At 43.3% G+C, this 14,139-nt stretch overlaps 1 pseudogene across 1 annotated transcript; it reads left to right on the top strand.

Annotated features, from left to right (window-relative positions):
- The first annotated feature begins 8,144 nt into the window (after nucleotides 1-8,144).
- On the top strand, nucleotides 8,145-13,295 carry LOC145858899 (bile salt-activated lipase-like; annotated as a pseudogene). Its single transcript, XR_014379312.1, has 6 exons — nucleotides 8,145-8,207; nucleotides 8,762-8,912; nucleotides 9,102-9,240; nucleotides 11,354-11,554; nucleotides 11,665-11,865; nucleotides 12,014-13,295. The product of XR_014379312.1 is annotated as a bile salt-activated lipase-like (transcript).
- The last annotated feature ends 844 nt before the right edge of the window (nucleotides 13,296-14,139 follow it).

Genomic DNA, 14,139 nt, shown 5'->3' with positions numbered 1-14,139 from the left:
GTCCCCCAAAAACATGCATAAACACAGTGAATATAATGTAGGCCTACTTGTTAGGGTAACTTGGGTAGGTTGGTGTTTTACCCCAAGTTACTCTACAATTGATCCCTGTTACATTTTGCCCAACTCTCCGCAAAGCACACCCCAAAGCACTCACATGCTTTTTGCATGCTAAAAACTCCCTGTTTAAAATGGTGCAGATCGTGCATATTTAGCAGTTGATACATAAATAAAATAGGAATGGAAAGCTGGGATCCCCCTCCTTTTAACAAATGCCATTAAAACTGTTGTTTTCCCCCCCATGATTTCAAGAATTGTTGTGCATTGACTTCTTGTCAGAATGCATGTCTCTCTTCCTATGCACTCGTGAATGCACATCAACTGGAGTATTTATCTTGCATAAAACACACAACAACAAGCTGACTAGGAACAGTGCTTTCAGATAATAATCAGACCCCTTGACCTTTTTCACAGTTTGTTAGGTTACAGCCCTATTCTAAAATTGGTTCCATAGTTTTTTCCCTCATAAATCTACAAACAATAGAGTCAATCTACTCCCCGAATACATGTTTTTTTAGAAATGTTTGCTAAATTATAAAAAATTCAAAACGGAAATATCACATTTACATAAGTATCCAGACCCTTTACTCAGTACGTTGTTGAAGCATCTTTGGCAGGGATTAAAGCCTCAAGTCTTCTTGGGTATGACGCTACAAGCATGGCACACCTGTATTTGGGGAGTTTTCCCATTCTCCTCTGTTCAGCGTCTGAACAGGGGAAAACAAAAATGACAATGATGCTGACACAGGGATCTAACCGAGGAACAGACAGATATAGGAGGGGAAATCAACAAGGAGTCCAGCGAGCGCTGATGCGCGTAATGATGGTGACAGTTGTGCATAATGATGGGCAGCCTGGTGCCCTTGAGCGCAAGAGAGGAGGAGTGGGAGGAGGTGTGACACATTTAGAGACTTGTCCCAGAAGCCATTCCTGCATTGTCTTGGCTGTGTTCTTAGGGACATTGTCCTGTTGGAAGGTCAACCTTTGCCCCAGTCTCAGGTCCTGAGCATTCTGGAGCAGGTTTTCATCAAGGATCTCTCTGTACTTTGCTCCGTTCATCTTCCCTCAATCGTGACCAGTCTCCCAGTCCCTGCCACTGAAAAACATCCCCACAGCATGATGCTGCCACCACCATGCTTCACCGTAAGGATGGTTCCAGGTTTCCTCTAGACGTGACACTTGGCATTCAGGCCAAAGAGTTCAATCATGGTTTCATCAGACCCGATAATCTTGTTTCTCATGGTCTTTGAATCTTTAGGTGCCTTTTGGCAAACTCCAAGCGGGCTGTCAGGTGTCGTTTACTGAGGAGTGGCTTCCGTCTTGCCACTCTACCATAAAGGCCTGATTGGTGGAGTGCTGCATAGATGGTTGTCCTTCTGGAAGGTTCTCCCATCTCCATAACTCTGGCGCTCTGTCAGAGTGACCATCGGGTTCTGACAAAGGCCCTTCTCCCCTGATTGCTCAGTTTGGCCGGGCGGCCAGCACTAGGAAGAGTCTTGGTGGTTCCAAACTTCTTCCATTTAAGAATGATGGAGGCCACTGTGTTCTTGGGGACCTTCAATGCTGCAGAAATGTGTTGGTACCCTTCCCCAGATCTGTGCCTTGACACAATCCTGTCTCAGAGCTCTACGGACAATTCCTTCGACCTCATGGCTTGGTTTTTGCTCTGACCATGCACTGTTAACTGTGGGACCTTATATAGACAGGTGTGTGCTGTCATGGAAAATTACATAATCTGTCCTGCTATCCCGTGTTTTACTGCTTAAAAACCTCTCCAGCGTCTGATCCCGTTAGCGGGATCAAAATCCAGCGAAAAATCATATCGCCAATTAGCATTAAAAAAAATCATAATTAAAAAAAAATAATAATAATATATATATTTTTTTTATATAGATACACCTCTCCTGAATCGACCCACGTCGTCCGATTTCAAAAAGGTTTTACAGGAAAAGCAAATCATTAGATTATGTTAGATGAGTCCATCGTAAAAAGCAGCAACATAGCCATTTTCCGACCAACCACTTGCATCACAAATAACCAAAAAACAGCTAAATGCAGCACTAACCTTTTACAAACTTCATCAGATGACACACCTAGGACATCATGTTATACAATGCATGCATTCTTTTGTTCAATAAAGGTCATATTTATATATAAAAACAGCATTTTACATCGGCGCGTAACGTTGACTGACTATTTTCCCCTCAAATGCGTCCCGGGAAACAGCGCATAATTCCAATTATTACTATTGGAAAACGATTTTTTAAATTTATATTGTCAATCTAACATTTATAGATGAATATCTCTTGAGAACACCTGTCATACCAGGTTTTAAATTAACTTTACTGGGTAATCACACTTTGCGATAAAAGGAGATGCGATACACAGAAAATGAGCTAATAAACCGAGCTCGGCGCCATCTTGGAACAATCGCATGTCACATCTCATCTTGTATAATATTGTCAATAATCGCCTACCTTTAGTTGTCTTCATCAGAAAGCACTTCCAGGAATCCCAGGTCCACAACAGATGTATTTTCGGTCGAAAAAGTCCATCATTTATGTTCCATTAGCTTTCTGTTGTTAGCGCGTCTGAATGCTGTATCCAAATACTCTGCCGGGCGCGCACAGCCGTTTCGAAATAAAACGTTTTTTTCCCATTTAGGTTCGTTCAAACATGTCAAACGTTGTAAAACATTAATCTTCAGGGCCTGTAACACCAAGAGAGCCAATAAGATTCGAGGGGGATGATTTCATTGTGTTTCAAACCGTTTACAAAGGTGGGGGTAGACATGGCCGCCGGCGTCATAATGGTGATGGCCCATCCCCTGTGACCAATTTCCAACGCGTCTCATTCACTGAGTTTCGACTGTATAAGGCTCAAACCACTGTGAAAAGACTGGCGACATCTAGTGGAAGCAATAGGAAGTGCTCACTGAACCATTGTTAACGGTGTGATTAATAGGGAAAGATGAGAAGTCGAGTCCACAATTCTGAATTCCACTTCCTGTTTCAATCGGTCTCGGGGTTTTGACTGCCATAGGAGTTCTGTTATACTCACAGACACCATTCAAACAGTTTTAGAAACTTTAGGTTGTTTTCTATCCATATATAATAAGTATATGCATGTCCTAGCTTCTGAGTTTGATTAGTAGGCCGTTGAAAATGGGAACGAATTTTTTTCAAAATGCGCTGTGGCGCCCCCTATCCTAGGGTATCCTCAAGAGTTAAAGAATAGTCTCTTGTTATGTGCTAGTGTTTTTTCTCACCTGATACAAACTTGTCTTTGTGTGACTTAGACATAAGACTGGGCGTATAGCTGAGATCCGTTTAGGTGTGACCGCAGCATGTGAGACATCCCCTGGGTTTACTATCTGCAGGAAGTCAGCTGTATGGAGCCTTGCAGGAAAGAGCACATTATGGTGTGAACTGTGACAAAATGCAGTTATATATGGTTGAGCCCTCGTGCTATCAACCTCGGGCTATCTTAATCTGCAGAGACAAACCAATCGCATTTTACACTATGTTCCGCCCGTTTCCACACTTCTGCTAAACTGCCACGTAGACAAAAGAGGTGGTACTTTTTCTAGAAAAGCTGAGACCCAACTACAGTATGTTCGTTAAGCTTTACACTCTGAACTATTCTTACTAATGGCTGATTGCTTCATTTTTGCAAATCTAAAAATACATTTGTTGTTAGAAGAATCTACAGTCTCTCTTCTTTAGAATTTCCCCACAGTTCCTTTTCAAATCATGTCCAATCAATTGACAAAGGGTCTGAATAGTGATGTAGTCAAGATGGCGCCGACAGAGATGTTCGCCTTGCTTTGAGTCCTTAGGAAACTATGCAGTATTTTTTTATGTATTATTTCTTACATTGTTAGCCCAGAAAATCTCACGTGTTATTACATACAGTCGGGAAGAACGACGTCAACTTACCAACATTACGACCAGGAATACGACTTTCTCGAAGCGGATCCTTTGTTCAGACCACCACCCGGACATTGGATCTAATCCCAGAGGCAGACCCAAAACAACGCCGCCACAGAAGAGGTAGACGGAGAGGCCTGCTGGTCAGACTTCGAAGGTGTGCACACCACCCATCGGTTCGAGTATATTACTTGCCAATGTCCAGTGTCTAGACAACAAGGTAGACAAAATTAGGGCAAGGGTTGCCTTCCAGAGAGACATCAGAGATTGTAACATTCTCTGTTTTACGGAAACATGGCTCTCTCAAGATATGTTGGAGGAGTAGGTACAGCCACTGGGTTCCTTCATGTGTTACACCGACAGAAATAAACATCTCTCTGGGAAGAAGAAGGGCGGGGGTGTATGCTTCATGATTAACGACTCATGGTGTAATCATAACAACATTCAAGAACTCAAGTCCTTTTGTTCACCTGAACAAGAATTCCTTACAATCAAATGCCAACTATATTATCTCCCAAGAAAATTTTCATTGATTATTGTCACAGTCGTGTATATCCCCCAAAGCAGATACTACAACAGTCCTCAAGGAACTTCACTGGACTCTATGCAAAATGGAAATGATATATCGCAAGGCTGCATTTATTTTAGCTGGGGATTTTAACAAAGCAAATTTAAGAAAAAGGCTACCTAAATTCTATTAGCACATTGACTGTAGCACTCGCGCGGGCAATACACTGGACAACTGCTAATCTAACTTCCGCGATGCGTACAAGGCCCTCCCCCGCCCTCCCTTCGGCGAATCCGACCACAACTCCATTTTGCTCTTACCGTCCTATAGGCAGAAACTCAAACAGGATGCACACGTGACAAGAACCATTCAACGCTGGTGTGACCATTCGGAATCCACGCTTCAAGATTCTTTTGATCATGCAGACTGGGAAATGTTCCCAGGCAGCCTCAGAGAATAACATCAATTTATACTCTGATTTGGTGAGTGACTTTATAAGGATGTGCACTGGAGATGTTGTACCCACTGTCACCATTAAAACCTACACTAACCAGAAACCGTGGATAGATGGCGGCATTCGCACAAGACTGAAAGCGCAACCAACTGCATTTAACCATGGAAAGATGAACGGGAATATGGCCGAAAATACACAGCGTAGTTCGCAGGGCAATCTAACAATCGAAATGTCAGTATTGGGACAAAGCGGAGTCGCAATTCAACGGCTCAGACACAAGACGTATATGGCAGGGTCTACGGTCAATTATGGACAACAAAAAGAAAACCAGCCATGTCACGGACACTGACGTCTTGCTTCCAGACAAACTAAACACCTTCTTTGCCCGCTTTGAGGATAATACAGTGCCACCGACGCGGCCCGATATCCAAGGACTGTGGGCCCCCCTCTCCTTCTCCGTGGACGACGTGAGTATGACATTTAAGCGTGTTAACCCTCGCAGGGCTGGCAGCCCAGACGGCATCCCTAGCCACATCCTCAGAGCATGCGCCAACCAGCTGGCTGGTGTGTTTACTGACATATTCAATAGCTCCCTATCCCCGTCTGCTGTCCCCACATGCTTCAAGATGACCACCATTGTTCCTGTACCAAAAAAGGCAAAGATAACTGAACTGAATGACTATCGCCCCATAGCACTCACTTCTGTCATCATGAAGTGCTTTCAGAGGCTAGTCAAGGATCATATCACATCCACCTTACCTGCCACCCTAGACCAATTTCAGTTTGCATACCGTCCCAACAGGTCCACAAATGATGAAATCATCATCACAGTGCCCACTGCCCTATCCCATCTTACCAAGAGGAATACCTATGTAAGAATGCTGTTCATTGACTACAGCTCAGCATTCAACACCATAGTACCTTCCAAGCTTATCATTAAGCTTGAGGCCCTGGCTCTCAACCCCGCCCTGTGCATTTTGGTCCGGGACTTTCTGACAGGCCGCCCCCAGGTGGTGAAGGTAGGAAACAACATCTCCACTTCGCTGATCCTCAACACTGGGGCCCCACAAGGGTGCGTGCTCAACCCACTCCTGTACTCCCGGTTTACCCACGACTGTGTAGCCATGCACGCCTCCAACTCAATCATCAAGTTTGCAGACGACACAACAGTAGTGGGCTTGATTACCAACAACGACGAGACAGCCTACAGGGAGGAGGTGAGGGCACTCGGAGTGTGGTGTCAGGAAAACAACCTCAACGTCAACAAAACAAAGGAGATGATCGTGGACTTCAGGAAACAGCAAAGGGAGCACCCCCCTATCCACATCAAAGGAACAGCAGTGGAGAAGGTGGAACGTTTTAAGTTCCTCGGTGTACACATCACAGACAAACTGAAATGGTCCACCCACACAGACCATGTGGTGAAGGCGCAACAGCGCCTCTTCAACCTCAGGAGGCTGAAGAAATTTGGCCTGTCACCCAAAACCCTGACAAACTTTTACAGATGCACAATCGAGAGCATCCTGTCAGGCTGTATCACTGTATCCTGTCAACGCGTCACCGGGGGCAAACTACCTACCCTCCATGACACCTACAGCACCCGATGTTACCCGATGATTATATCCTGCCTGTTTGGCCCTGTCCGGGGGTGTCATCGGATGGGGCCACAGTGTCTTCTGATCCCTCCTGTCTCAGCCTCCAGTATTTATGCTGCAGTAGTTTATGTGTCGGGGGGCTAGGGTCAGTCTGTTACATCTGGAGTATTTCTCTTGTCTTATCCGGTGTCCTGTGTGAATTTAAATATGCTCTCTCTAATTCTCTCTTTCTCTCTTTCTGTCTTTCTCTCGGAGGACCTGAGCCCTAGGACCATGCCTCAGGACTACCTGGCATGATGACTCCTTGCTGTCCCCAGTCCACCTGGCCGTGCTGCTGCTCCAGTTTCAACTGTTCTGCCTGCGGCTATGGAACCCTGACCTGTTCATCGGACGTGCTTGTTGCACCCTCGACAACTACTATGATTATTATTATTTGACCATGCTGGTCATTTATGAACATTTTAACATCTTGACCATGTTCTGTTATAATATCCACCCTGCACAGCCAGAAGAGGACTGGCCACCCCTCATAGCCTGGTTCCTCTCTAGGTTTCTTCCTAGGTTTTTGGCCTTTCTAGGGAGTTTTTCCTAGGGAGTTTTTTCCTAGCCACCGTGCTTCTTTCACATGCATTGCTTGCTGTTTGGGGTTTTAGGCTGGGTTTCTGTACAGCACTTTGAGATATCAGCTGATGTACGAAGGGCTATATAAATACATTTGATTTGATTTGATTTGATGTCACAGGAAGGCCAAAAAGATCATCAAGGACAACAACCACCTGAGACACTGCCTGTTCACCCCGCTACCATCCAGAAGGCGAGATCAGTACAGATGCATCAACCCTGGGACCGAGAGACTGAAAAACAGCTTCTATCTCAAGTCCATCCGACTGTTAAACAGCCATCATTAACACAGAGAGGCTGCTGCCTACATACAGACTCAAATCATTGGCCACTTTAATAAATGGACTACTAGTCACTTTAAATAATGCCACTTTAATAATGTTTACATATCTTACATTACTCATCTCGTATGTATCTTGCCTATGCAGCTCAGTCATCGCTCATCCATATATTTAGATTTACATATTCTTATTCCATCCCTTTAGATTTGTGTGCATTAGGTAGTTGTTGTGAATTTGTTAGATTACTTGTTAGATATTACTGCACTGTCAGAACTAGAAGCACAAGCATTTCGCTACACTTGCAATAACATCTGCTAACCATGCGTATGTGACCAATAAAATGTCATTCGATTTTTTTTACATTTATTATTTTAATCTGTGTTACAACATTCAACCCACATAATGCATAACACATTTAATTAAAAAATATATAATTGAAATCGAAAACTGTGAAAACAATGTCATAATCAAACCGAAACAAACTCAAAAAGCACTAATCGCTCAGCACTTGCTAGCACAAACGTTCACTTTTGCCTCACCGAGTTCTTCTAGGAGCAGAACAAAATTTAACCTGCGGGCACCTTTATGGACTCTGTCTGGAACAGAACATGCTCTGTGATCGTGTAATATGGCTAGAGAGATGGGAGGGGCCTCCTCCTATATAAAAGGTGTGCTTACAGGTGTCTTTGGATGACTGTTATGAAGACGCTGGGGATTTTGGTTTCTGCTGCCCTGTTCCTGGGGTCCGCCTCTGCTGCCACTGTAAGTCCTTTTTAGTTGATTTGGTTTTGATCATTTGATCTTTACTGTAGTTAAAGAAATGATTAGCTTTTTTAGTAAAACACATTTCCAAATGTGATATTTGATAATGTAGCTGTTTTAATGTAGCAATGTTTTCTCTTACGATCTGTGGTTTTGATCACCACGTTGAAGTGAAGAAGATACTATAGAAATGTAGTTGGACAAAAAAAGGCTACTAAGTATAAAATAGTTTATACTGAGAAAGTAAACAATAGTAAAACACAAAGGCTTAAAACATCAAAGAGTTAAGAACATCTCCTGCATTTGTACTCAAGCTGCAGGTTTTTTCACGTTTATCAGCAATGGGTTGACAAGCGGTGTGAATTCAACAGCTGAACATCTTTTTTGCAACAGTTCGTACTTATGAACAACAAAAAACAATGACACTACATCCATAAAATAGCAACACTGAATAGATTGGTGCCTATTATAAAAAACAGTTTCACACTTTACACATGCACATATTACTGAATGTTTAATGAGTTGGTATCTGCCCTTTGGGTGTGGACGTGTAGCTTGGAGTGGTGTACACTGAGGGAGGCATGGTGCAGGGGAAGAACATCAATTCTGATGGACTGTTCCGTACCATGGACGTCTTTAAAGGAATCCCCTTCGCTGACAAGCCCGGCAAGTTTGAGAAGCCCAAGCGTCATCCTGGATGGGATGGTGGGTACCAAAAAAACTAAATGCCTCAGATGTCTATCCATTCAGCAAGGAATATCATGTTATTTGTACAAAACAATGTAGTAATACTGAAGCAGATTTTTAAATAAATATTTGACAGTCATGTATCAGACCTTACTCTTACTAACACTGATCAGTTGACTGACTGCTTCTCCCTGTGTCTCCTTCCAGGTGTTCTCAAGGCCACTAAGTTCAAACCGAGATGTATGCAGCTGAACTTGCTCTAGTCTGACACCCGTGGCCAAGAGGACTGCCTCTACCTGAACATATGGGTCCCTCAGGGCAGCAGCGGTATGTATTATGTACAAATGTAGGATCTTAATTTGATCACCCAGTTGCAGTATAACTAAAACTTGTAATCCATTTGAGGTTTAAAAAAGCTTCTGAAGTTTGTAATTTTCACTTAGAAATTTCAGACTTGATTTTCCATTACGAAAATTGTATTAAACCCCATGAAAATGTCCATTGACTATAATCCACATAAGAATTTACATTTGCTGTTGCTGCAGAATTATTTTCCTGCTTTAGCAAACTGGCTCAAATTAAGATCCTACACCTGTGCCTGTGTCTTTACCTGTCACTAGAGTAGGACATCAGCTAATAAGGCGTCAGCCCTTGTCTTTCATCCACATATCCATTTTTTATTTTTATTTTATTTAACCAGGTAGGCCAGTTGAGAACAAGTTCTCATTTACAACTGTGACCTGGCCAAGATTAAGCAGAGCAGTGCGACAAAAACAACACAGAGTTACACATAAACAAACGTACAGTCAATAACACAATAGAAAAATCTATGTACAGCGTGTGCAAATGTAGAAGATTAGGGAGGTAAGGAAATAAATAGGCCATAGAGGTGAAATAATGACAATGTAGCATTAACACTGGAGTGATAGATGTGCAGATGATGATGTGCAAGTAGAGATACTGGGGTGCAAAAGAGGAAGAAGATAAATAACAATATGGGGATGAGGTAGTTGGGTGTGCTATTGGCAGATTGGCTGTGTACAGTGATCGGTAAGCTGCTCTGGCAGCTGATGCTTAAAGTTAGAGAGGGAGATGTACGTCTCCAGCTTCAGTGATTTTTGTAATTCGTTCCAGTCATTGGCAGCAGAGAACTGGAAGGAGAGGCGGCCAAAGGAAGTGTTGGCTTTGGGGATGAACAGTGAAATATACCTGATGGAGCGCATGCTACGGGTGGGTGTTGCTATGGTGACCAGTGAGCTGAGATACGGCGGGGCTTTACCTAGCAAAGACTTATAGATGACCTAGAGCCAGTGGATTTTACAATGAATATTGCAAGGGCCAGCCAACGAGAGCATACAGGTCGCAGTGGTGGGTAGTATATGGGGCTTTGGTGACAAAATGGATGGCACTGTGATAAACTGCATCCATTTTGCTGAGTAGCGTGTTGGAGGCTATTTTGTAAATGACATAGCCAAAGTAAAGAATCGGTAGGATAGTCAGTTTTACGAGGGTATGTTTGGCAGCATGAGTGAAGGAGGCTTTGTTGCGAAATAGGAAGCCAATTCTAGATTTAATGTTGGATTGGAGATGCTTAATGTGAGTCTGGAAGGAGAGTTTACAGTCTAACCAGACACCTAGGTATTTGTAGTTGTCCACATATTCTAAGTCAGAACGGTCCAAAGTAGTGATGCTAGTCAGGCGGGCGGGTGCGGGCAGCGATCGGTTGAAGAGCATGCATTTAGTTTTACTAGCATTTAAAAGCAGTTGGAGGCCACGGAAGGAGTGTTGTAATGGCATTGAAGCACGTCTGAAGGTTTGTTAACAGTGTCCAAAAAAGCTAACTCTCTCTCCTCTGCTCTCATCCTTCTAGACCTATCTGCTGCCTTTGATCCTGTGAACCATCAGATCCTCCTCTCCACCCTCTCCAAGTTGGGCATCTCCGGCGCGGCTCACTCTTGGATTGCGTCCTACCTGACAGGTCGCTCCTACCAGGTGGCATGGCGAGAATCCGTCTCCGCACCACGTGCTCTCACCACTGGTGTCCCCCAGGGCTCAGTTCTAGGCCCTCTCCTATTCTCGCTATACACCAAGTCACTTGGCTCTGTCATATCCTCACATGGTCTCTCCTATCATTGCTACGCAGACGACACACAATTAATCTTCTCCTTTCCCCCTTCTGATAACCAGGTGGCGAATCGCATCTCTGCATGTCTGGCAGACATATCAGTGTGGATGACGGATCACCACCTCAAGCTGAACCTCAAGCTGAAAGTCACTGAGCTCTTCAATAAGGTCATTCTACTGCAAATGTTTGTCTATGGAGATTGCATGGCTGTGTGCTCGATTTTATATACCTGTCAGCAATGGGTGTGGCTGAAATAGCCAGATCCAGTAATATGAAGGGGTGTCCACATACTTTTGTATATATAGTGCATCTCTCTTCCTCTTTCTCACTACAGGTCAGACGTGAAACTGCTCTTGGGTTCTTTGACTAAGAAGGGAGAGGCTGCTACCAACAACGCTTTCGCAGAGTACACGGCTGACTGGGGAGACCAGCCTAGCCAGAAGACAATCAAGAAGACCGTTGTTATGATCGAAACTGACTACATCTTCCTAGTTCCTACCCAGGTTGCTCTCTACCTGCACGCCTCTAATGCCCAGTGAGTCTTCCTCATTGTTACTGTAGCACAGCCCTTCTCACCCAGTTTGTTTCCCATCCTAGCATTACATAAGATATCTAGTAATTTCTCCTCTCCTTGCCCTACCCGAGATCTGTACACACCTACTCCTACCAGTTTTCGGAGCCCACCCGGAATAGTCCAACCTTACCCCAGCTGGATGGAGGCTGACCATGCTGATGACCTGCAGTATGTATTCGGCAAGCCCTTCACCACGCCCCTGGCATACTGGCCCAGCCACCAGATGTCTCCAGATACTTGATTGCCTACTGGACCAACTTCCCCAGGACCGGGTAAAAAAGAGCTGCAATGCAATCATGTATATGTCTCCCCCACTGGATGTGATTACTGTATAAGTGATGGTATCCTCACAAAAACTATAATATACCTAATGTTCTCACCATTATGTTTTTCTTACCATCAACCCCTTTCCCACCACAGAGACCCCAACAACGGGGAGTCCAAGGTGCCTGTGACCTGGCCTGCATACACCACCTCTGGGCAAAAGTACCTGGAGATCAATGCCGACATGAACAGGAACTACGTCTATGAGAAGATGAGGGTGCGCTTTGTGAACTGGTCTAACATTTTTCCCAGCATGCTCTCTGTCAGGTAGCTCTCACTGAGCACAGGCTCCCTGATGCATCATTTACAGCTATACAGATTGGTCTTGTCATGTCACAAATGCAAGGCTACCAGGATCACCAGATGCATTTCTGATTGTAACCATTTTTTTTGTTGGCAAATGAAATTCATGCAATTAAGAAGTCTGCCCTGTTTTCTGTTTTTAATACTGTCCAGAGGGGTATACGGCAAATCAGGATCAATGAGTTAGCCAGCTAACTTTGAGAAACAACCAGATTTTCTGGTTCATTAATACATCTAAATGTATATATGTGTTTTTGGTTGTTGAGTCAATTAGACCATGCTCATTTCAAGCTTATCTTCCAAAATAATAAAACATATATTTAGGCAAGTTTGCTGACTAACTCATTGATCCTGCTTGCTAGTATACATACCACTCTGTTCACCAGTGAAAAGTATTTTGTTTGTATTTGTCAAGAAATTATCTTATATGGACATTATGAACTCTTACCAAGTAATATACACATTTGTATCAAAGCCAGATGGTGAAAGAAACAGTATGTTGGGGTAAACTTATTCATCGAAGTTCTGTCATCAGAATATACTTTGGAGTTGTTTTTCTCTGATTAGTTGCAATAAATATTTTTGCCACCAGAGATCACTGACGCGACAGGTAACTCCCAAAATAAAGGATACAGTTGAGTAAATAAGGGGATACAAAGTTTGTTGAAAGCAGGTGCGGTTCCTGAATAAATTAAGCAATTAACATCCCATCATGCTTAGGGTCGGTGGTATAAAGTACTTTTGTAAAATTACTTGAAAGTACTAAATCTGTAATTTTCTTGGGTATCTGTACTTTACTATTTATATTTTTGACAACGTTTCCTTCACTAACTACATTCCTAAAGAAAATAATGTTGGTTTTACTCCATACATTTTCCCTGACTCCCAAAAGTTCTTGTTACATGTTTAATTCTTAGCATGACAGAAAATGGTCCAATTCACGCACTTATCAAGAGAATGTCCCTGGTCATCCCTACTGCCTGTGTTCTGGCAGACTCACTAAACACAAATGCTTAGTTTGTAAATTATGTCTGACTGTAGGAGTGTGCCCCGGCTGTCAATAAAATACAAAAAAAGGAAATTGTGATGTCTGATTTGCTTAATATAAGGAATTTGATGTATAGCTTTTACTTTTTACTTTTACTCAAGTATGACAATTGAGTACTTTTTCCACCTCTGCTTAGGGTAATGTGTAAAAATACCCAGTTGCCGATTGTTTTGGCTACTACCATGGCTAGAAGAAGAGCGTTAAGTGACTTTGAAAGAGGGGTCTCAAAGGAGCATAGGGGGTTTAACGTGTGTCAGTCACCAGATCTCAACCCAATTGAATAGCTGGGAGATTCTGGAGCGGCGACTGAAACAGAGTTTTCCATCAAAACACCAAATTATGGAATTTATCATGGAAGAATGGTGTTGCATCCCTCCAATAGTGTTCCAGACATTAGATGAGTAGCTCACAGTCACCAGGAGCAGGTTGACATTTGTTGGGATGAAGGATCAGGTAGAACCTGAGTCTAGAAACTGAGAAAAGCTGCAACTATTGTATAGGAACTTTACCAGTGGCATCTTTATAGCCTACTTCAGACAACCACTCACACATCAGAGTTTAGATCCATTTATCAATAAGAAGCACCCACCAATGCTGGGTATAGAAAGGGGAGATGTTTGAAAGAATGAAAGAAAGACGATTGTGTTGCACTCATCCCAAGCTTGACTTCTCACTTGTCGGAGGTGTGGCCCATCTCCCAAGTGTTGCAGCTCGTTTCCAAGGTGCTCTACCTCAAGACCTATAGAACATGTATGCCACACCTGACGAAAAGCCTGCAAACTATTACATCAGTAGGATTTTTTTACTGTGGTCAAGTGAGCCCACCAGATACAGATTTTTTTTTATACCACACAATTGACCGAAATGAGTG

This window comes from Salmo salar, chromosome 11 (assembly GCF_965601325.2).
Source record: "Salmo salar chromosome 11, fSalSal1, whole genome shotgun sequence".
Lineage (NCBI taxonomy): Eukaryota > Metazoa > Chordata > Actinopteri > Salmoniformes > Salmonidae > Salmo > Salmo salar.
Note: the sequence above shows the minus strand (reverse complement) of the source record. Positions and strands in the feature narration are given on the sequence as shown.